This window comes from Dromiciops gliroides, chromosome 6, assembly GCF_019393635.1.
Source record: "Dromiciops gliroides isolate mDroGli1 chromosome 6, mDroGli1.pri, whole genome shotgun sequence".
In the NCBI taxonomy this organism is placed as follows: domain Eukaryota; kingdom Metazoa; phylum Chordata; class Mammalia; order Microbiotheria; family Microbiotheriidae; genus Dromiciops; species Dromiciops gliroides.
The window spans coordinates 199,260,001-199,282,448 of record NC_057866.1 but is presented as its reverse complement, the minus strand read 5'-3'; positions in this window follow the sequence as shown (position 1 = coordinate 199,282,448).

The window sequence follows — 22,448 nt, the reverse complement described above, 5'->3', positions numbered from 1 at the left end:
GAAAAGAAGACTCCAGGTAGAGTTGTGGGGTACATTCAAACATAGTGGGCAGGATATGCTTGGTGAATTTAAAGGGGGCTTGGATAATATGGTCATATAGGAAGAGCATCACAACAAAGAGAATGTTGGAGGAGAGGCTAATCAATTGTGCCAAAAAGAGGTCACAAAGGATGAAGACTTGGGGGGAAAGGTTATTGGATTCAGCATCTATCCAGGAGATTACTGGTAAACCTAGAAAGAGTAGTTTCAGTTGAGTGGGGCAGAGGGATTGGAAGTTGCCTATGATTCATTGTAATGGATTGAGACATGGCTAAGAAGTGAGGAAATGATGACAATGACTATGGACAAACCTTTTCAGGACTTTAGCCATGAAAAAAATATATGGGACAATAGCTTATGTGAATGCTGGGGTCAAATGAAAGTAGTGGTTCTTGTTTTCTTACTTATAGGAAAATCTGGGGATTTTGGTAAGTAGTAGAAGAAAAGACAATATATAAGAAGAAGGTAAAGATGAGAAGGGAATTGGAATGATGAAAAGGGTGTGCACTGAGAAAAGACATTGAGAACACTAGGTGAGGAGAAATATCTACTTATATAAGTAGACTCCAACTCTCTGAAAACAAAGACTGTTTTGCATTCTCTTTATATTCTCCCTTTCCAGTCTTAAATGGATGGGCACATACTCAATAAATACTTTTTTTTAATGTAATCAAAATTGCAGGAAAACAAAACCAAGATATGGGGGAAAACCCATTGGATCAGAGTTCACAAAATCTGTGTTTCAATCCAAAATGTACAACTAAAATAGTTATTGAAATTTAAACAATCATTTAACCCTTCTTGACTTCTATCTCCTTATATTAGGAAGAATAGGTGGTTGTTGTTGGTCCTTTGTTTTCAAAGAAAACCAATAAATCACAATAACAGAGTCAAGATATAGTGTCTTTGTCTGTGGCTGATTGTGTGTGTGTGTGTGTGTGTGTGTGTGTGTGTGTGTGTGTGTGTGTATTTCAACCACAGGGTGGAATCCTCATCTGCTGCAGTAAGCAGACCAGGTTTGGGTGAAGCAGACAATTTTTAGGATACCTTTTCTAATCCCTTCCTCCTGCCAGAAAGTGAGAATTGTAGTGGTTAAAAGGGATGCTCAGACACCTAGGGGACTGCTGAATCCCACTGCTGTGAGAAACCAATCCAATGTCCTGGGTCTATGGACAGGGTTCTGGCTACAGTTCCCAGTGTATCCATACTTGCTGCTTTATCACTCACCAGCCACCACAGGATTTCAAGGCAAATGAATAAGCAAATGATGGGTGATGACTTGTGTGTGAATTTTATTTAACTGAGGTGGAGTTGTGCAGAGTGGTCAGCCTCACTCTCTCCTCCAGAATCATCACTGTCCAGTGGCAAGACAGAAGTTAAGGTGGTGGATGTCCAAGTGCACGACTCTGGCTTTTTCTATATCTAACAATGCTTTGAGCACTCCATAGCACCTACTTCAGCCACCTTTCATGGCCATTAGAATAAAATTGTTCTCATTCTGCTGGGATAAACATTCCTCTAACTTACAATGCGTTTGAGGCCCATTGGCTACCCTCAACCTGGTTTAGCCCATCTGTCAAGATGGTTTTAGTGGGGTGTGGCCTCAGTACATGATACAGCTTCTTGGAGCCACAGGTGAGAGGCAGGAGATAGGTGGACACCAAATATCAGTGATTCCCTACATTCCAGGAAGACTAGATTATATAATCACAGAATCAACAAATCTGAGAACTGAAAGGCACCTTGGCAACCATATGGTCCAAAACATAAACAAAATAAAATCCCAACTATAACATACCTGACAAATGATCACCTGGCTTCTGTTTGGAGACCCCCAAGGAGGGGAGTATCTCCTTTGGGACATCTTTAATGTCCCTTCCAGTTCTAAAACTCTATAGGTCTAAGGACTTCTTAGTCTTTTTTATATTGTACCCCCCTTTTGCTGCCTGGTGCAGCCTAGAATGTCTTCTCTGTATTATGTCTGTTGCCTATGTTCATAATTTAAGGAAATATCTAGTTTCAATTACAAGTTAGTGGAGGGGGGAGATGTATATATTTTTTTTCTTTTTGAAGTCTGCCATCTACCTGAAATCTATCCATGGACTCTTAAAAATTTGTGGACCTCAGGTTAAGAACCACTGAGTTAGTATTTAACCTTTCTAAGAATAAGAAGATTCATGTCATCCAAGTGCTATGGCTCTTCCTTGGACAATGCTGGATAAACACTTAAAAGTCTTAGTCTTGGGCAGCTAGGTGGTACACTGGATAAAGTACTGGCCTTGGATTCAGGAAGACCAGAGTTCAAATCCAACCTCAGACACTTGACACTTATTAGCTGTGTGACTCTGAGCAAATCACTTAACCCTCACTGGCCTGCAAAAAAAAAAAAAAGTCTTAGTCTTCCATTTTTTTTTTTGTCTATAGTCCATGTAGTATATCATCCCTCTGTTATAACAACTTAGCCTCAGATAGATTAGAAATTTAACTAATTAATTAGGTAGCTACTTTTATATTACATTAGTTACATTTTAGTTTGCCTGATTAGATTTGGGAACATATTAACAAAACATCAAGTAGAATGACACTGTTCTTTAACCTTGCCTGTATGTTTTGGGATACCCATTTTTTGGGAATTGAATTCCCCCAAGGGGACTATAGTCCCTAGCCTTAGAAGTTCAATGTTACAAGTTTGCCCAGGAGTGATTTATATCTATGAAGTCTGAATGACACAACTCTACCATATGACTTTTTTTTTTTTATCCAGAAAGGCAGATAAATAGAAATATGAGGGATGAGAAATTTAATAGAATGTATGAGACATGGTAGAGAGGAGGAGAGGAAGAGGAGGAGAGAAGTCAGGACTGTGAAGAAGAGGAGAGGAAAATGAGTTTTTACGGTCTAACAACATACAGGGTTCCAAGATGTGGTAGGTTAACTGAGGTGGCCCCAAATCCTCAAATCTGTGCAAAGATTGTTTACAAACACACAAGTATGTGACATAATTTCTTCAGGGAAACCATTAACAGCAGTGGACAACATTTGAACTTCATTCTTTGGAGCTTTTTTATTTACCTCTATAAAGCAGGAAACACGATAGGCATGCTTGAAATATTTCTTCCAGAAGTGTGCAAACTCCAAGTATTTATGTAGCATCACTTTACAACAAACAAGACACAGTAAATAAAAAACAAAGAACAAATTCCCTACATTGAGACCTTGGGATCTGTATATCTTTTTTATTGTTTGTATCGTATTGTGTATCCAAAGTGCATACTTTAGAAGAAAGTTTTAAACAAGCCTCCAACATTAGACACAAATAGATTTTTCAGTTATCCTCAACTGCATTTTATGTGTTTTAAAAATCTAAAGTATTGCTATTTTTGTGTGGGGGTGGTGCACAGGGGAAATTAAAAGACCCAAGAGTGACCTTATATGTACCAAGTTTATGCTGCTACTCTTCCTTGATGTCCAGTTGCAATAACTGTTTACAAGACACATAACTGTTGGCACTTCTATCTCTTTGCCTATCTGAGGATTGGGGTTTTTTTGTGTTTTGTGTTTTTTGGTTTTTTTGGTTTTTTGGGATTTTTTTACCACTTGTTCCCACCATCCCCCTCCACCCATATACTGTAACATACTAGTGTAGGTGCCTCTTCAGTTTTCACAATGATATTGAAGCATCTTCTCATTTGTTTCTGTAAGATTGGTCCTCTGTCCTGGGAGTCAGAAGCTTTCTGTAGGTTAAGGTGCATGAAGGAGAATGCTTGTCTCACATGCTCTTTTGTAATACTCCAAAACATCCATCCCACTCCTAAGCAGCTTTTATAAGTTCTTAGGAAATGGAGTTACTAAGTGGTCATGTGGGTTCCCAACTACATAGCTGATCATTTTCTAAAGTACACCAATGGAGTTTGCTGCTGCTGCCAATGGGAACAACACATTTGCATCATTCAACTTACATTTGTAGAGTGACCTACAATTTACAAATCATGTTCATGTATATCATAGGCCTGTAAGAATCAAATCTGTGATATAGTGTAAGAGTAATTTCAGCTGTGAGTTGAAAAGGGAATCAAGGAAATTAAGTCTCTGTTCTTTTTGAGGATCCACAGGAATTCTTCTAGTTCCCTATGTATTAGGAAGGGAGAATTAGAGCCCTACACACACCCCCCAAGCCTATAAATAATACTTTCTCCAAAAAAAATTTGTGATTTTCTTATTTTAAGTTATCCTGGTCTCATCCATCCCTCCACATATTCACCAAAGAAGTCTTTCTTTAGGGAATGTAAAAATCTTAAAGAACAAATTTTTATAGATGATTTTGGAATTATGTAGCTGACTGCCCTCAGCTGCCAATTATGGCCTCAGTCTATTCAAGATAAATCAGATTCTCCCCACAGTTGTGTTCCCTGGGACTGAGAACTTGAATTTCAGTAAGATTGAGCAAATTCAGAGGTGAATTAAGAGGGAGGGAAAGAACTGCATTGTAAATGAAGGAGAATGAGGAAGTGTTTGGTGCTTAAAGGCCCTGGCAGAGTTTACATATGGGTGTGGAATAGGAGCATTGGATCTGTGAATGGAGGAAAAGAGGGAGTAAATTGAGATGGTGTGTTAGAGGAAGTTAGTCAATGTTAGTTTATGTTGGAATCTGCAGACTAGGGGTGTATGGAGATTCAGTGAAAGCAAGATTATATGCAGCTGGCTCAGGGTAAAAGTGGGGTCTATGTTGAGAAAAGGTCATCTGGTTCTATATCTGAATTCCTTATTCAGTTTCTGAGCTCCACCTAGTTGCTCTAAAGGAAAAAGTTTAAGTATAATGGGGAACTTATATTTGATTTGCAAAATGAATTTGATTGTGCATGAAAGATCCCTGACGGGACACATGACTTTAATGTATCTTCTCATATAAGTAGAGTGGAAGGTCCTTGAAGACAGGAACTTTTACATTTTGCCTTTTTATGTCCAGTTGCTAGGAAAATTATTTTTCTGTAGGAAGTATTTAACAAATGTTTGCTGAGTTTACCTGAGAAGAGTATGTTAAATTATAATACAAATAATTACAGAAGATATGGTCCCTATATTCTAAGGAATTTATGATGTTATCAACTGGAGGTAGGATACTAGTTGTTAAGGAAGATTAGGATTATTCCAACTGACAATTAGGTAAACAAATATCCAGAAGTTTATGAGATGTGGGATAGGGATATTTAGTGCTGAAGGTTCTGGCATCATAGGATTTAGAACTGGAAGAAATGTTAGTAGTCAACCAGTCCAAGCACCTCATTTTACACAGAGGTTAAGTGACTTGTCTAGAGTTACACACACAATTTCTGTGTAAATACTGGGGAAGGATTAGAAACCATGCTCCCTCTTACCTTTTTTTTTTCTGCTTATCTCTTTTACATTTCTCTTAAACTTTGGCAGTTCTAATCTATCTTTAGTTCATTTGCTCATGAGGCTTTTATGCCCTAATATATGGTCAAGTTTTGTGAAGGTACCATATACAGCTGAGAAAAAGATAAACTTCTTGTGTAATTTTTCTCCAGAGGTTTATCATGTCTAATTTTTCTAAAATTATATTTATCTCTTCAACTTTTTTCTTATTTAAGGTTAGATTTATCAAGTTCTAAGAAGGGAGAATTTAGGTCCCCCACTAGTATAGTTTTACTGTCTATTTCCTCCTCTAACTAATTTGATTTTTCCTTTGATAATCTGGATGCTATGCTATTTGGTACATATATTTTTTTTTTCATTTTTTTTTTATTTTTTAGTGAGGCAATTGGGGTTAAGTGACTTGCCCAAGGTCACACAGCTAGTAAGTGTTAAGTGTCTGAGGCCGGATTTGAACTCAGGTACTCCTGATTCCAGGGCTGGTGCTCTATCCACTGCGCCACCTAGCTGCCCCTAGTACATATATATTTAATACTGATATTACTGCATTATCTATGGAACCTCTTAGATAAAAATGTAGTTTCCATGCATGCCTCTTTTAATTAGGTCTATTTTTGGTTTAACTTTGTCTGAGATCATGACTACCCCTGCCTTTTTTTTTTTAAATAACCTCAGCTGAAGCAAAATAGATTCTTCTCCAACACCTTATTTGAACTCTGTGTGTATGTCTCTCTCTGTTTCAAGTGTATTTTTTGTAGACAACATATTGTTGTATTCTGGTTTTTAATCCATTCTGCTACCTGCTTCCATTTTATAAGTGAATTCATCCCATTCATATTCAAAGTTATGATTAATAATGGTATATTGCCCTCTATCATATTTTTTCCTATTTATCCTTACCACCCCATTCCTATTCAAAAATCTACTTTGCTTCTCACCACTGTCTCCGTTAATCTGCAATCCCTCCTTTCTGCCCCTCCTTTCTCTTATTCCCTTCTCTTCCTACTTCCCTGTTGGGTAAGGTAAGTTAGATTTCTATAACAAGCTGAATGTGTATGTTATTACCCCATTGAACCAGTTCTCAAGAGTGAGGTTCAATGGTTGCCTACCACCACCTCCCTTTGCATTTTTCCTTTCCATTGTAAAAGTTTTTCCTTGTATACCTCTATTATGTGATGATGCATTCCCCTTTCTCCCAGTGCATCCCCCTTTCTCACTCATTTTTTTGATCATCCCATCGTAGTTAACTCACACTGTACTTTCTATGTATGCATATTCATTCTAACTATTTTAATAATGATAAGTTCTTAAAAGTTACAAATATCACCTTCCCATGTAGGAAGATAAACATTTACTCCCTTATGTTGTCTCTTTCATGTTTACCTATTTATGCTTCTCTTGAGTCTTCTATTTCAAGGGTAAATTTTCTATTCACCTCTGATCTTTCCATCAGGAATGCTTAAAAGTCCTATTTTTCACTAAATATCCTTTTTTCCCATTAAAGGGCTAAATTCAATTTTGCTGGGTAAGTTATTCTTGGTTGCAATCCTAGCTCCTTTAATTTCCAGAATATTATATTCCAAGCTCTTGTCTCCTTTAACATGGAAGCAGCTAAGCTTTGTGTGATCCTGACCATAGTTCCATGATATTTGAATAATTTCTTTCTGACAGCTTGTAATATTTTCTCCTTGGGGCAGCTAGGTGGTGCAGTGGATAGAGCACTGGCGGTAGAGTCAGGAGTACCTGAGTTCAAATCTGGCCTTAGACATTTGACACTTACTAGCTATGTGGCCCTGGACAAGTCATTTAACCCCAATTGCCTCACAAAAACAAAAACAAAAAAACAAAAACAAAAACAAAAATAATATTTTCTCCTTGAACAGGGAGCTTTGGAATTTGGCTATAATATTCTTGGAAGTCATCATTTTGGAATTTCTTTTCGAATGTGTACAGTATAGTCTTTCATTTTCTATTTTATCCTTTAGATCTAAGATATTGGGAGTTTTCCTTCATATTTTTTTTTGGCAGTACAATGAACATTAAATGACTTTCTCAGGGTCACACAGCTAATAAGTGTTAAGTGTCTGAGGCTGGATTTGAACTCAGGTCCTCCTGAATACAGGGCCAGTACTTTATGCACTGAGTCACCTAGCTGCCCCCATAATTTCTTGAAATATGATCTCTAGTTTCTTTTTCTGAAAATGACTTTTAGGTAGTCCAATAATCCCTAAATTATCTTTTCTTGATCTATTTTCTTTCTTTCTTTTTATTTTTTTTGGTTTAGAATTTTATTTTCCAAATTACATATAAAAACAAATTTTAACATCAATTTTTTAAATCTTTGTGTTCCAACTTCTCCTTCCCCTCCTCTCCCCCCCCAAGAACTCAAACAATTCAATACAAGTTATGCATGAGTAGCCATGCAGAACATCTCCACATTAGCCAGGTTGTGAAAGAAAACAGACAAAAACAAAATTTCAGATTAAGGAGCTACCAAAAAAAAATTATGATTCAATCTGTTTTCAGATACCATCAGTTCTTTCTCTGTAGATGGATTGCATTTTTCATAAGACCTTCAGAGTTGTCTTGGATTATTGCATTTTTGAAAATAATTGAGTCATTCACAGCAGATCATCTCACAATAATATTGTTCTTTTGTATAAGTAGATACCACTTTTCATCAGCTCATGCAGGTCCCTCCAGGTCTTTCTGATAGTATCCTGTTCATCATTTTTGTTAATAGTAAACTATAATTATATAGTACTTTAAAGAGAGATTCCCTTACAATAAACCCATGAGGTTAACTATTGCAACAGTAATATATGATTTTTATATATTACCTTAAACTTGACAAAGAATTTTCAACTTTTTCCTTCCATCCTATTCCCTTCCCATGATGTTTACTCTATTTTCTATCTTCATTTACCCTACTCCTCCTCAAAAGTGTTTTGCTTCTGACTGCCCCCTCCCCCACTCTTCCCTCCCTTCTTTCACCCTTCCCTCCTTATTCCCTTCCCCTCCTACTTTCCTGCAGGGTTAGATAGATTACTCTACCCAATAGGGTGTGTATGTTATTCCCTCCTTGAGCCAACTCTGATGAGATTAAGGTCTTTGAGCTACTTCTGATGTGTGTAAGATTCCTTCACTTCCCCACTCCTCCCCCATCTCTCCCCCTACTCCATATGCCCATTGTGGCTTCTTTCATGTGAGATTTCACCCCATTTTACCACTCCCCTATCCCCTTCCCCAGTGTATTCCGCTCCCCCCTCAATTTTACCCCAAAGATGTCAGCATGGGGTAGCTAGGACAAAGCACCCACCATATACATAGGGGGACCTGATCCCAAATCTGGCCTCAGACACAACACACTCATCAACCCTGACCACTCCCCCTCACCCCAGAAAAAAATAGAAACAAAAAATAAATGCTTAACAGGTATCATCCCTTCGTAATCAATTCCCACCTGTTCCCTCTGTATAAATTTATTCCTATCATCTGCCCTAATACTCAGAAGACTCTTATGATTTAGACATATCTTCCTATGTAAGAATTTAAGCAGTTTAACCTTTTAACATCTCTCATGATTTCTTTTTCCTGTTTATCTTTTTATGCTTCTCTAGGGTCTTGCATTTGAAAGTCAAATTTTCTATTCAGTTCAGGTCTTTTCATCACAAATACCTGAAAGTCCTCTCTTTTCACTGAAATCCCATTTTGCCCTGAAAGATTATACTCAGTTTTGCTGGCTACATGGTTTTTGGTTGTAAACTTAATTCCTTTGACCTCTGGAATATCATATTCCATGCCCTCCCATCCTTTAATGTAGAAGCTGCTAGATCTGGTGCTATCCAGACTGTGGCTCCACAGTATTTGAATTGCTTCTCTCTGGATGCTTGCAACATTTTCTCCTTGACCTGGGAGCTCTGGAATTTGGCTATAATATTCCTGAAAGTTTTCCTTTTGGGGTCTCTTTGAGGAGATGATTGGTGTATTCTTTCGATTTCTATTTTACCTTCTATTTTAGAATATCAGGGCAATTTTCCCTAACAATTTCTTGGAAGATGATGTCTAAGCTCTTATTTTGATCATAGTTTTCTGGTAGACCAATAATTTTCAAATTATCTCTCCTGGATCTATTTTCCAGGTCAGCAGTTTTTTTCCAAGAAGATATTTAACATTACCCTCTATTTTTTATTCTTTTGGATTTGCTTTATTGTGTCTTGGTTTCTCATAAAGTCACTAGCTTCCATTTGTTCAATGCTAATTCTGATGTAATTATTTTCATCAGAGAGCTTTTGTATCTACTTTTCTATTTGGCTTTTCAAGCTGTTGACTTTTTTCTCATGACTTTCTTGCATCACCCTTATTTCTCTTTCCATTTTTTCCTCTACTTCTCTAACTTTATCTTTAAAGTCCTTTTTGAGTGCCTCTATGGCCTGAGACCAATTCATATTTTTCTTGGAAGCTGTAGATTTAGGAGCCCTGACATTGCTATTTTCTTCTGAGGGTGCACCTTGATCTTCCTTGTCACTAAAGCAGCTTTCTATTGTTTGTGACTTTCTCTGCTTGCTCATGTTGCCTGTCTTTTACTTGACTTTTAACTCCTTAGTGTGGGGTTCTGCTTTCAAGTTATACTTTCTCAAGCTTCAGGGGGCCCCAGGAGTTATGAATTAATGGGGGGGCAGTTTCTTCACTTGCCTGGCTTTTTCTCTGGTCTGTATATAACCCCATGCTAACACCTTGTGTGCTGTTGGTTGTTAGCTCCAATGAGCCTGCACTCCTCACCCACTTGGGCCACCACTGCTCAAGGTTTCTTCCTGGTTCCCAGCTGGGTTAAGACATCCAAATCCCCCCTTAGTTCCTGCAAAAACCCCCATAGACTCTCCCCCAGCCAACAACAGTTCAGCCTTCTTACCAGACTATGAGCTTAGTTCCAGAAGATGGCTGTCACTACATCTGATTCAGAGACTCAGGGGGTAAGTTTTTCCAGTGAAGTCTGCCTGGGGATGGATCTGTGTTGGCATAATATTCACAGGGCTGAACTCCACTCCCAACCTGGCTTCCCCTCCTGCAGAACTTCCAAGCTATCTTTGGCTGGAATAATCTCAGCCATCTTTTTGTGGGTTCTGCTACTCCAGAAGTTATTTTCTGGCTGTGTTTGGAGTTTTTTTGGAGTAATTGTGTCAGGAGATCTGAGCATTTGCTGCCTTTCCTCCACAATTTTGGCTTCACCCACTTCCTGTCTCCTCAATCTATTTTTCAAGTCAGTTGTTTATCCATTGTGATATTTATCATTTCCTTATCTTTTTTCATTTTGTTTTATTGTTTCTTGAAGTCTCATGGAGTCATTATTTTCCACTTCCCCAGCTTTAATTCTTTTTTATGGACATGTTCTTTTTTTTTCTTCTTTTTGGTTATTTGCTCATTTTTCCAGCCTATTTCTTGATTTTGAATTCTACGTTTAAGTTGAGCTTTTCTCACTTGGGGAAAAGGAGGTATTGTCTCAATATTCAGGCTTTTTTTGTGCTGCTGGTTTCAGTTGTGGGTTTCTACAAGTTTAGTCACTTATTTCTTGGCCTATGCTCTTGTCTTTATCCAGGAAGAGGTCCTGTTCCCCTGTGTTCACAAGTTCCACTGCTTTGCTTGACCCTGGAACTGTCACTATGTCCCCTGCTCTTCTGCAGCTGTGTTAGCATCCCTCTTGGCCCTGAAAGCGTAACTAGGTCTCTGATCCCTTGGACTGTTCACAAGTGCTCTTCTCTATCCTGGAATTGCAACCCAGAACTGCTTATAAATAATAGAATTGCCAATTAGTGCCAGCTGCACCCAGTGTCAGCAAAGTGTCTCTTATAATCTCCTTCTGACTTGTTGTCCAATCCCTTTACTATCCCTGAGCTGAGAGCTTCCAAAATTGCTGTTGCTGTTGCTGTTGCCTCTAATGTCCACCACTGGTACACCAGACCTGAGTTCATCCTGGTGTTACAGACCTTTCTTATGGACATCCTCATTTGTCTTGGGCTGGAAAAATATTTCCCTCTGACCTATTGTTGGCTCTGCTGCTCCAAATTTTGATTTGCAGTGTTATTTTAGAATTATTTAGAGAGGAATATGAGAGAGTCCAGCCAGGTGACCACCTATACGCCATCATCTTGGCTGTGCCTCAGCTTCTCTAGATGTCTAGGATTAATTTTTAAAAGCTGTGATCTTTTGATCATATTAAGTGAACAAATCTTTTAAAAGACTATTTAAAATTAATGCAATACACATTTAATGATCTAACCATTACTTTGCTACATGATAATTAGGCATAAAAGATAAACAGTTCACAGAAATGACAATAAATAGAATTGATTTCATACTTACCAATTAAATATTTAGCTCTTATCTTCTGTCTTAATTAATCTTCTAATACTTAAAGTCAGTGTCAGTATCAACTCTTTTTCCACATACCACACATATCATCTTCATCGCTTATGTCAAAAGACAAAGGAGATATCCCATTTTAGAAGACTGAGGGTACTATATTCAGTATGTAGTCACATACATTTTAATGACCAAATGTCTTCCATGCTTTCTCACTCTGAGTGAGACCTTGGGCAGTTGCTCCTAGTTCTCTCTCTTCTTAGGTGGTCTTGGTGCAAGATCATTCAAGTAAGCTACAATTCTAAGTCATGCCTAGGAGCATATGGAGGTTGATAGGAAGTAACATTTATCATTTTCTTCCTATCGAGGGAGATATGAGACTCAAAACAGTATTGGTCATTCAGACTTGGGGAGAGGATGTAGAGGAAATGAGTCCATAACTGTTGAAGGTCTTGGGCTATAGAGACAGAAGAAATTTGATTTGAGGGAGGTAGTAGAGATGATGGTGTGAGAGAACCAGATATACTATTATCACATTTGACCAAGACCTACTAAAATGCCTAAAATAGGCTTTATCCTTACACTGACCAGTTAGGTATAATCTGATTTCAGTAAAAAGAGATTGCCCCAACAATCAAAATAGCACATTGTTCCAAATACAGACCACTTTTGTCTTTATAAATCTTATCAGTATTTAATCAGAGTATAACCTAAAATTAAGATCTTAGTTTTATTCTTTTTTTTTTAATCACATACATATGTCACTAGACTTATTCTAGAAGTGTGGCTCTTTCAACTTTCCAACTGCAGACTATAGAAAATCAATAAAATATAAGCAGGCAGTTGAAGTGAGTTGATCAAGCCATTCTATCAGAATAACCGATGAGAGTCTGTACACTTAAATTGGATCTGTGACCACATCAACATAGGTATTCCCTCTACCAGTCCATATCACATCCTAGCCTTATATTCTCATCCTATGCAAATCTAGTCCACAACCTCCCATATATCTGCTATAGAGTATCCTAGAGACCTTCCTCTAGGTGTTTTTAACACTCTGTGGGTACTACTGTACCACAAATTCTGTGTCTATGGCATTCAATAATCTTGCTCCTTGACCATTTTGCATGCTTTTCTGCTCATATATGTCTTGGATGATCTTTTATAATAAGTGACTGAAGATGTCATGCTTCAGTTTACTTAAGTCTTGATTGTCCATTGGGCTTTATGCAATTTTGTTTCTTCAGAGATTGTAGTGTTGGTTATATGTTTGGTTGGATGGATGGATGGATGGATGGATGAATGGATGGATGGATGGATGGATGGATGGATGGATGGATGGATGGATGGATGGATGGATGAAAAAGCATTTATTAAGTGCTTAAGTGTCAAACATTGTGCTGTGGGCTTTGAAATTAGCCTCAGGCTCCACAAGTGGAGCTTCCCCTCACCTTTCGCACAGTGGCATGGCCCACGAAAACCCTCAGGGGTTTGCTTCACCCAGCCCCCGCTGCAGGCTCAGTGGAGCCCGGTGCTTTGAGAGCACAATTTTTCTAAACTTATAATTTTTCATATACTTATAATTTTTTAAAGTACAGTTATATTTTTTTCAAATTAGAGATAGTTTTAAAAAAATTTTTACAGTGCTAAAAACTGGAAATACAACTAGAAAAAAGAAACTTTGTTCTTAAGAAGCTCATATTTGAAATGGGGAGAAACGCTTCCTATAAGAGAGTATAGCTGAAAAAAGGTGTGTGTGGGGGGAAGGCTGAGATGGTTGAAGTGTATAACACTAGTAAAGCATATGGTAAGGCCTGGAGGTTTTCAAACTTAGAGGAAGGAATATATCTGGTTAGTTACTGCTCATCCAAATGCACTCTGGAGAGGTTGACCTCCTAGAGGGGCCCTGCCCACCAGCATTGGGAAGAAGGTCCCAAGAGTCATCTCTGGACTGGAGTGGACAAAGTGCAAGAATGGAGAAGTCCCCTCTTTATGGTAGAGAAGGTTCTACCCAGATTCCTGATGGGATATTTTTAAAAAAGGAATTTTAGAGGCTATGCTTACAGAATACCCAATTTTGCCAAAAACAATCCAAAAATATACTTTTCCATTTAAAGCAGGGCTATACTGATAAATGTTTAATGATATCTCTCCAAAAATAAATGTATGCATAAGACGTATTTAAGTTCAACCTACAATATTAACATCTTATCCATTACTTCCTTAGGTTTAGACAGTCAACAAGACCATAAATCTAGCCATGATTGTAGAATTTGCTGATTTCCCAGGTGAAACTGTTCATACTGAAAGTTTAACAAATGGCTCTCACCAGCTAGCACAAACTGGCTCTACCACACTCCTGGTTTAAAGCCAATATAAACTTAACAATTCAGTTCTCTCTGGAAAGGTGGGCATGTTTTACCATTAGCACAACTTTATTGCTTTTGTATCAACTCAAAGAATCTCTTAACCTTGGAAGAGACCCCAGCAGCTGGCTAGTACAACCTATGCTTGAACAAAAATCCACTCTACAGCATAGCTAATGATTGGTCAAGCAATCATGGCTTAAATTTTTCTAGTGAAAGGAACACACTATTTTTATAGCATCCCATTCTAATTTTGGATTATTCTAAATTTTTAGCAAGGTTTTCCTTATTTCATCCCTAGATCTGTTGTTGTTGTTCAGTCATATCTGACTCTTTGTGACCCCATTTGGTGTTTTCCTGGCAAAGATGCTGGAATGGTTGGCCATTTCTGCCTCCAGCTAACATTACATATAAGGAAACTGAGGCAAACAGGGTGAAGTGACTTGCCCAGGGTCGCACAGTTAGTAAGTGTCTGAGGCTAGATTTGAACTGAGAAAGATGAGTCTTCCTGACTCCAGGCCCAGCACTCTATCCACTCTCCCACCTGTAGCCCATTCTAGCTTTGGATAACTTTAATTTTAGCAAGTTTTTCCTTATTTCATTGCTTTCTACGAACTTGTCTTAGTTCTTCCTCTCCACCCCAAGAAAGAAAACATGACTCAACCCCAAGCTATGTGACAGCCCTTCAAAGAGAGCTATGCCACAACTTTATCCTAATAGTTATTCACTATAATCTTCTCTAGTTTTCAGGTTCTACTTTAGAAGACAGGAGTAGCAAACAGGACCTAAAAGACTCAGGGAGATATTGAAAAAAGGACTGGATTAGAGGGCAAAGGAAGGGGCGGAGAGGACTGCAAGGAGTGAGGACAGGGTAAAAATCAGTGGAAAAGCAGGGCATCTAGGGCTTGGGGAAGCTTATGGCATACAGAGCAAAGACTAAATACTGTATAGACAGGGTCAGTAGTGTGTTTTCTAATCAGGGGAGGAAGGGGAATTGAGAAGGAGGCAGGCAGCTAGGTGGTGCAATGGCTAGAGCACTGGCCCTGAAGTTGGGAGGATCTAAGTTTAAATCTCACCTCAGACCCTTACTAACTGTATGACCCTGGGCAAGTCACTTAACCCCAATTGCCTTAACCATCCAGGCCCATCTCCAGTCATCCTGATCTATATCTCACCTCTGGATCCAGATGGCTCTGGAAGAGAAAGTGAGGTTGGTGACCTTGCACAAATCTCCCTCACTTAAATTCAATTCAGTGCAAGTCATGATATCACCCTGATGTCATGGTCCTCTTCAAGAATGAAGGACAAACAACAAGTAGAAAGGCAAGGTATAAGAAGGACTTAAGTGATTATTTAAAAGACAAAGGATGAGGGTAGTGGCTGTTGTGCTCATGTCTTCCTTTGCCTTTTCTATTTTCCTTGTGTCTGTATGTAGGATATGCCTTTGGCACACAGATGTAGTTATATATTACTTAATTTTATATCAGAAAAGTAACTTTTTAAAAAAAAAGTTTTCAAAATATTTAGGGGAATAGTGTATTTGGAGTCATAAAAGTGAGTGAGTTAGAATTTCTGGTTCTGCCACTACCTGGGAAGCCTCAGCAAATCATTTCACTTTTCTCAGACTCTGTTTCCTCATCTGTATGATGAAAGGGTTGGACAAGAGGAACTGTTGTCCCTTCCATCTGTAAATCTATGAAATATGATTGATGACTTCCTCTGCAGTAATGAATTGTGCTCAACTAGACAACCGCTCTACCACTATTGTGACCCCTTCCGTGAGGGATTAATGATTTTAAAACATTCTATGGTGTCGATCATGGTGCCTAGACATAAGAATAATTGGAATAATTTAAACCAAGTATTGGATCAGAATTAAGAGGCCTGGTCAAAAGAGCAATGAATCATGAGACCTGGGTTCAAGTCAGGTTCAAGTCAAGCTGTGTCATTTACTAGCCATGTGACCCTGGGTAAATTGCTTAACTGCTGAAACCACCAGCCTTCTCATTTGTAAAATGAGAGGTTTGGATCAAGTGATCTCTTAGGTCTCTTCTAGCTTTGACATTCTTCTATGAGTAAATCTCCTTTTAAAAAAAATAGACTGGAATGCAAAAAAACTAAAGCTACTCTATATTTTAAACAGTGATTTTATTTAATTATTTTAAAAGAATATGGATTTATTTAGAGATTTAATTTTGAGTGTTTAGTCTACATTGGGGGTTGTCTATATATTTTGACCATCATAGAGACAAACACTTTAATTCCACAATTCAATTCAGGGCAATTAAACAAACTAATTCAATTTTTATTATTAAGGGCAAGGAACTTCATTAGGGATACAAAGCAAAAAAAAAAAAGTGAAAAATAGCTGCTGCCTTTGAAGAACTTATATCCTACTTTGTGGGAACAAAATAAGCACAGAAAAGTAAATACAACATATTTACAAATTAACACAGAATATTTGAATGCTTTGGCTTGGTTCCACATTTCTTAGCTTCATTCTCAATAACCCAGATGATTTGTTCCTGTTTTTACTTGTAAAACCTGCTTGTCTCTTCCTCATCCTTTTAAGTAACCCTTCTCTCTTTCTGTTTCTTCCTCTTCCCCTTGTCAATTAGAGATAAAAGAAACTTTTGTGTCAAAGTCCCTTTAAACCAGGGGTGTGCTGGAGCCAGGTTGAACCAGCTGGTGAAGACTAATTGTTAAACTTTCATTATGAACATTTTCACCTTGAAAGTCAGAAAACTGTACAATCTGGGTTGGATTTATGGTTTTGTTGATTGTCTAGACCTAAGGAAGTGATCAAGAAAATGTTTATAATGCAGGTTGAATTTAAAAGTGTGTCAAGCATATATTTATTTTTGGAGAGCCAGTTGTTAAACATGTGACATCCATATGTGTAATTTAAGATTCTAAATGTGGATTCTAATCTGTTCCCCCAGTTTTGGGGGAAACTGACTAAAATGACTGATAAAACGAGTTTAGGTTTTTAAGGGTTTATTGGAAAATAGAAAGAAAAAGATTGAGAACAGAATTCCAACAGCCTGGCATTCCTATCTTTCCTCAAATTTCCTATGAAGTCCTCTGCCGGCGCCACCACCACCAAGTCAGGAACCCAAAAGCCCCCAAGAGCTCTCTGCGCAGGCTCCCTTTCCTCCTTCCTGTCTCCTCCCAGAAAATAGGAGGCTCCTCAAATTGATTGGCTGGTAGCCTTGATAGACAGCACCCATGAGTAAACGTCATTTCCTGATGCCAAGGAAAAGCCACAATGCCTCTGAGGCATTTTCCTCATGGCAGAGCTTTCCCACAGCAAGTCTCCAGTAGGTGGCATCATTCCAATCATTACACGTAGATTAAACCCTACTCAATAAATGTTTGGATGCTTTTCTGGGAAAAAAATGCAAATACCTTGAAGAAGCAACACAGTGATATGAGGGAATTTCAGTCGTGGTGTAAACGAAATCAGATATTTTCCAGCATTGATTGAGAGGTAAGTAGAAAGTTCTGGGCAGACTGTTAGGGTAAACAGAGTAATACTCGCCACCAAGAATTCACAGAGGATTAAATAAAAGAGAAAGTAATGAAAACTCAGAACTGAAGTGAAATATATACATATATAGATATATATAGATATGTGTGTCTGTATATGTATATGTATATGTATATGTATATACTCATTCACAATTTTGAAGCTGTTTATTTTCACTGTGAACTTGCAAATACAAGCAATGGATATGACTCCATTGTGGTCATGTTCCATTTGTATGCCTTAGCATGAATTTTTGTCTACTTTCAATAGTATTTTTAAGATTGACAGTACAGCAGCCTTTAATTATATAATTGGAAAGGGCTTAAAAAGCAAAGGATTGGTTGGGGGAGGGGTGGGCGTGGGGGGTAGTTAAGTCCTGAGTGTAGAAACTGATGCTTCAGTCAAAGTGACTAAGTTTACTAATCAAACAACAGGGTGGGGGGGGGGGAACTAATTATGTTCTGATTTGACTGAACAGTATATCTCAAATGATTAGAAACCTGGGTTAATTCCTAGCTTTGTCACCATGAGTAACTGAAAGACTCCCTCTTTAAGCCTCTGTTTCCTTATCTATAAAATAAGAAGGTTCAATCAGGTGACGAGGAATATTCCTCCCAAATTTAACATCCAATAACTAAGAGAACAGAGATCTAGGGGCCTGGAGTGGGATCACCATAATCCAGGAAAGGGAGCTGAGGGAAAAGACAAACTGCAAAGACTTTACAGTTATGTTTAGGACATGTCCTCTTTCTTTAATTTCAACCTAGCCGAATTCCTAACTCTACAGACCTTCTCTATCATGCATGTTATAGAAATATCTTTATTCTTGAAGTTCACTCACTCCTGGACTTCTCAGACTGGAAGGTCCGTCACAGCCCTCTCTCTTACCTCCCTTATCCCCACCCTCTTTTCTTGATGGACACATTCTTCCTAGAACCTCCATTTCACCCAGCTCACCCAGACCATCTTCCTTCTCCTCCAGGCAATCCTTAATTTCCTGACTTATTCTACCTACTTCCCCTTTTATCTCTCCCTTTTCAGTTTCCTTTTTATGTGTTGTCTTCCCTGAGTAGAGTGTAAACTCTGCCATCAGGGACTGTTTTTCTTTCTGCTTTTATTTGTATTCCCATCCTTTAGAAGTCTAACAAGGAGCCTGACACATAGTAATTAATAAATACTTGGCTTGAAAAAAGCTGTATGTGTCACATGAAGTTTATAGAAACACAGACATCTTTGGTTCTTCTAATTCATCCATTTTGTTTGGTTTGATTTATTTCTTTTGTTTAGAATTTTATTTTTTTTCCCAAATTACATGTAAAAACTGATTTTAACATCGGTTTTTAAAACTTTGCGCTCCAAATTCTCTTCCTTCCTCCCTCCCCACTCCCCCCCGCTTAAGAACTTAAGCAATTTGATACAAGTTATACATGTGTAGTCATGCAAAACATTAACACATTACTCAGGTTGTGAAAGAAAACTGACAAAAAAAACTTTAGAAAAAGGAACTAACAAAAAATATGCTTCAGACTATATTCAGATACCATCAGTTCTTTCTTTGTAGATAGATTGCATTTTTCTTAAGTCCTTCAGAGTTGTCTTGGATCATTGTATTGCTGAAAATAACTAAGTCATTCACAGCAGTTCATCTTACAATATTGCTGTTATTTTATATACAGTACATTTCACTTTGAATCAGCTCATGTAAGTCTTTCCAGGTTTTTCTGATAGCATCCTGCTCATCATTTCTTATAGCACAATAGTGTTCCATCATAATCCCATCCCACAATTTGTTTATTCATTCCCCAATTTATGGGCATCTCCCCAATTTCAAATTCGACTTTTATTTTTTATCTCTTTTTAGATACCAACCTAGTAGTGGCATTACTAGGTCAAAGAGTATGCATGATTTTACAGCCCTTTGGCCATAGTTCCAAATTGCTCTACAGAATATTTGAATTAGTTTACAACTTTACCAAAAGTGTATTAATATTTAATTTTCCCCATATCCCCTACAACATTTGTCATTTTCTTCTATTGTCCTATTATCAAATCCAATGGGTATAAGGTAGATTTATACCTTTTAAAAGGGATTTTATTCTCAGAAAAAGTAGTAGTTTTATGAATTTGGCTTCTCTCACCCACCTGCTCACCCCCAGTCCCACCCCTTTACCAGTTGTAATTAGTACTGGTCATGACTGAAATGCAGTTAAAAAAGGAAATCTGCACATTCAAGGGGGGAGGGGGAAGAAGTCTGTTGGATAGACTAGTATTTGCAAATTTTCTCAATGTAAAATACTTAATCAGTCTAAAGTATCTGGGTTTTTTAATATCTTAATGGTAACTGTAATATTTATTAGAACAGGTAATATCCTACAATTACAAATTTCCTAGTTTCTTTGCAATATGAGATGATAGGATTTTAAGCTCCTTGAGGGTGGTGATGAAACCTTATTTCATCCTCCCCACTTCCCCAATTTTCAGTGTCTAGCACAATGCCTTATACCTAAAGTAGAAATGCTCCTTGAATTAAACTCACACTATTATCCATGATCACTATCTGTGTATGAAAGTACATTGGAAGGGGAAGTGAATGAAGAACAATTATATTTTTTCTGTTGCTCATAGCTAAAAGCCATCCTTCAGTTTACATAAGTTGGTGGTATTTGTAGTATATCAAAATATCTTTGTCCATAGATGGGAAGTATTTCACTACATAGTCCACTCTATTTGTCAGAGCCATAACTAGGGATTTTTGTATCTTAGGGTGGGTGGCGCAAAAGTTATCTTCCACTTAGTTGAAGGGAAATGGATGGAGAGGAGAAGTTGCATGGGAGTAAGGTCATTCTATCTAGTAGCTTCCTGTTTTAACTTATAATTGTTTCTAAGTAGGTCATAATTTAATTGTTCCTAGGCTGCTGCAGGCCTATACATCTAAAAGACTTCTCTGGTCACCCCTACCCTAGCACCAATATTTGCACACATGAGCCACTGCTCAAAAAGAGCCACTTCATCCCTTATTGGAGCTTGCTGTCCTCCTGAGGACATATCCCAGCATTTGGCCACTGGGATATGGGGGATCACATGATGTAGTCCATGCATTTTTTCAGTATTTTGTCTGACCACCCAGTTTTTAGTCAACCCACTTCAACTTACCATTTAGCAGCTGTCTGGAAAGCTGAATGACATTCTCTGCACATATACATTCCACTGAGTAGACTTGCGTTGCTCCAAACAATAAACTGTCAGTAAACTGACTCTTTTCCAGGACTTTTACATGAATAAGTATATCTGGAGATGATGGTGATGAAATGCTTTCAAAAATGGAACCCATTCTTTTAATTTAGCGATAAGAACTGCCAGCATCTAGTTTCTGCTCCCTGTCCAGTGTTCTTTATACTACACACCATAGTGAATGCCACTGCTCTGTAAAACATTTAGTTTTGACTCAAAATTTATGCTGGGTTTATTGTATCCTTAGTCTTTTAAAAAAAAAATTTATTTTTTTGGTGAGGCAATTGGGGTTAAGTGACTTGCCCAAGGTCACACAGCTAGTAAGCGTTAAGTGTCTGAGGCCGGATTTAAACTTAGGTACTCCTGAATTCAGGGCCAGTGCTCTATCCACTGCACCATCTAGCTGCCCCATATCCTTAGTCTTTTAAAGGACCTTCTAGTTTCCTTGATTAATTTCCAGTTTTCTTTTTGAGAGTAGGTGAGTTGGGATGGAGGGAGTAATTAATATATCATTGGCTAATTCAAAGACAAGCATCATAATGAAGGAAGGAAGGAGGGAAGGAAGGAAAGAAGGAAGGAAAGAAAGGAAGAAGGAAGCTTTTACGATGTGCAAAGCACTGTGCTAAGCCTGGGATACAAGAAGAAAAATCAGACCGTTCCTGTCCTCAAGCTCACATTCTAATAGTCCCAGGAGAATTTTCCTTTCTCTACTAGTGATGCAGAAACTAAAGGGTATGCTTAGTGTAATGAATAAGTGAACTTTTAGATTCTTTGGATCATCAGATTTCAAGCTAGGAGAGGCTTTTAAACCATCTGTTCCACTCTCCACTCATTTTATGGATGAGGAAGCTGAGCTCCAAACACATGAAATTCAATTCAGTAAACATTAAGCACCTACTATATGCTAGGCACTGTGCAAAGCCCTGGGATATAAAAGAGTCAAACAAACGGTCCCTGCCTCATAAAGCTTACAATCTAATGGGAGAGATAACATGCAAACAAATCTCTACAAAACAAACCATGTACAGGATAAATATTAACAGAGGGAAGACAATGGAATTAAGAAGGGTTAGGGAAGGCTTACTGTAAGAGTTTGGATTTTAGTTGGGACTTAAATGTAATCATACCGGTAATAAGTGTCATAACAGGATTTGAATCCAGGCTTTCTCACTTTCCAGATCTGGTGCTCTACTCCTTGAAGCATTCTTTATAAGAGTAGGATAACACCATGGTCCATAGATCAAACAAATATGCTCTTTCTCCAACTTCTGCACAAATTTTGGCAAGACTCAAATGCTTTTGGAAATTTACTAAGTGGCATCCTGCTTTAGTGGAAAAAAAAAAACAACAGCATGGGAATTTGAATCAGAAAACCTGGTTCAATTTCCAACTTTACTACATGCTAGCTATATAACTGTGCAAAATCCTTAATTTCTTGGGGCCTCAGTTTCCTTATAGGTAAAATAGGAATTATTTTCACAATATCTCATAGTGTTATCATGAGAAAAATGTTTTGTGAAAACTATAGAATG